General features: G+C 42.4%; 1 long non-coding RNA gene across 1 annotated transcript; it reads right to left on the bottom strand.

Annotated features, from left to right (window-relative positions):
• Positions 1-768: 768 nt before the first annotated feature.
• LOC125544183 lies at positions 769-2718 on the bottom strand. The gene is made up of 2 exons (XR_007299309.1): positions 2145-2718; positions 769-1147 (listed from the first exon to the last, which is right to left on the bottom strand). It is a non-coding gene; the product is annotated as an uncharacterized LOC125544183 (long non-coding RNA).
• Between the last annotated feature and the right edge of the window lie 288 nt (positions 2719-3006).

Below are 3006 nucleotides of genomic sequence, written 5' to 3'. Positions count from 1 at the left end.
GATCTTCATGGTTGTTTTTTTAATAACAGCAGATATCTATGTTTTTTAAGAAGGTAAAATCCTAGACTTTTTTAATAAACATCAAACCACTTTGTTATTTTTTTTGTATCTAGTTTTAAAAAAGTGAGAACATTTTTTTATTTTTTAGCTTTCCCTTTTTATTTTAATTTGAACTTTATTTTATTCTTTAGTAACGAGGAATCATCTGAGTTTCTTTAACCTTCGTACTTCTCTCTTATTTTACTTTGAACTTAGAAAAAAATATTTGAACTTTTTCATTTTTTGATATTTTATTTTCTGCACATGAATTTTATACACGAACATTTTATCGTATTACATATTTTGACCTTTTTCATTTCTTATATTTGAACTTCTTTCTCTTTCTTTTATATACACAAAAAGAAAATAGAATCACATATTCTTTGCACGACACAAACGGGCTACACCTACCTACTTACGTCATGTAGATGCATAAGTTGTCTGTACGTATATGCCGATGAATGATTGAGTTAACTCAGCTGCTCACTGCACTTTATATAGAAGAAACACACCTAATGGAGGGACATGCAATGCAAGGAGTCATACAGTCACACTTGAACTTTTACTGTTACAGCTCGTTTGGCTCCCCTGATTTCATTTCATTTGGTGGAAATGAAATGAAATGAAATCTCCATTAAGATTTTATTTGCCTGAATCCAAATTACAAATCCAAATTTCATGTTTAGCTGGCACTAGCATTTTGAGATGAAATCCTTACCAACACCAAAATGAGCAAGAATGTAACACTGAACCTTTGATGTTCACACGTACAAAAATGGTTTGCATTAAATTGAACCGTAGAAGTACACATAAATGAAAAACAGAAGGAGGAGCTTCAACATAGGACTTTGTGAAAAGTTCAATCTTAACAGTACAGCAGAGGTTCATAACAACATAAAATTATCACAATTTAGCCAAGATTACATAAAACTGAAGCTTTGCAGCTTTTTTGCAGCTTTGCATTACTAGCTCCACCAAGGAAGATTTCCATTGCTTGATTTGCTTGAGGATCCTTTTTTTCCTCATTTTTTCATTAAACACCATACTTCTTCCAAAACTTGATGCCCTTTTGCATGTAGAAAGCGGTTTCTTTTATTTTTCCTGCAAACTAACATGAGAAATGGTCTCATACTGTACATGTAAACAGTCATCAATGGAAACTGCAGTTTGTAAGCTATAATGGCGACATTAGCGAATTGTATATTTTCTAATAATGGTAGAAAAAGAGTAGAATTTTACTTGAGATATTGCGTACAATATACTGGTTTGAGAGTACAACAAACAAAAATGGGATTCTAAGTTCTGAACTTCCAACTTTGACAACAAGATTAATGTAAATTGCAGATACAATACAAACAAAGCAGATCATAACAACATGGCGATATTGGCTATCTCTTCAGGTGCCCGAGGGGACGTTTACATGTTTTATAGCTGATCATACACAAGTAGCAAGCTTCAGTTTAGCTTATAGGATATGTGTATTTATCATCTATGGTCACATGTACTACTCACTTTGTTTACACAAGCATGCAAGCAAATATACAAGACAAGCACAATTTAAATTTTGTGCCACAAAGAGAGGTGTGCAAATGTGCCATACAGAAGAGAAATGAACATGTTTTGAGGTATGGAGGAAATACACTCCCAAGGACAGTAGCAGAAATGACCATATTTCTTTTGCCTAAATCTGAACGTATACTATGACAATATACTACTACTAATATTGTTTCAGCGCAGTCTAGTAAAAGAAAGCAGCAAGGAAAAGTAACAACATTTTCAGAGAGCATTTCAAAGAACATTTTCAGAGAACTCCAAGCAAAAGTAATATATCTCTGCAGTTTCATTCCTCAAAGGGAGATAGAACAAAGTAAATCTGGGTCACTAATAGCGCACGATCAGTACATACATATCTACTATTGTTAAATGTAGGCCACGGCTACAATACTACAACAGAAAACGTCATCCATGGCAATGAATATACAACTGAACTTCAGACACTAGCCACCTACACTGCCGTCCTAGTGGGAGAGAGGAGGGAGGTCTGGTGCTCGGTCGTTGCACCGACGGAGCAGAGTGCAGGCGCGCTGGAGGAGGGCGGGCCGTACCAGAGAGCAGGTCGCACCAGAGGGGAGGGCAGGCCGCGCCAGAGCGCAGGGCAGGTCGCACCCGGGCGGAGGGGAGGGGAGTCCACGAACGGGGCATGTCCTCTGCTACGGCGGGCGGAGCTGGTTTCTGTCGCCGGAGGGTGGACGGGGAGGCGCCCATGTCCGGGGCAGAACATCGAGGAGGCGTGCGTCGCAGGGGGTCGTCATGTGAGGAGGAGCTGGGCGATGTCAGGGGCACCCTAGGTGGCAGCGGAGGCGCGACGGCGTACCAGAGGTAGGTGACAGGGTCGGGCGCCGGCGCTTCATAGAGGGAGGCGGCGTCGGGGTCGCACGCCAGTGCTTGGTGGTGGCAAGCGGCGGTGGGATCAATCCCGGCCGGATCCGGGGGAAGGAGGCAGTCCGGTGGCCGGATCCGGGGGAGGTGGTGTCGCGGCGGCCGGATCCCGGGGAGGGAGCTGCGCGGCGGCCGGATTTAGGACCGGCGGCGGACCGGTGGCTGGAGGGGGTGGTGCGGGACTGGGTGGGTTTTATTATTTATTTTTCTCCGTGGCTTCGTAAGTTCGGGAACGCCTCTTCGGGCCCTATAACCAGGATTAGAATAGTGTTGTATATATATATAGTGGCGCGCTGTGTGGCAGGTGCATCATTACTAGTTAAATTAGTAATGGCGCACTGTACCCTGATGCGCCATTGGTATTTTTTTTAAAAAAAATTGTTACTAATGACGCACCGTGGGTCTGGTGCACCATTAGTGTCTACCACACTAATGGCGCACCAACTCATGGTGCGCCATTACTATATAGTAGTGGCGCACCACATGTCTGATGCGTCATTAGTGGTCATATCATCTATAGCCCTTTTC

This window comes from Triticum urartu, chromosome 3, assembly GCF_003073215.2.
Source record: "Triticum urartu cultivar G1812 chromosome 3, Tu2.1, whole genome shotgun sequence".
NCBI lineage: Eukaryota > Viridiplantae > Streptophyta > Magnoliopsida > Poales > Poaceae > Triticum > Triticum urartu.
The sequence above is the reverse complement of the archived record's forward strand: the minus strand, read 5'-3'. Positions and strand labels throughout refer to the sequence as shown.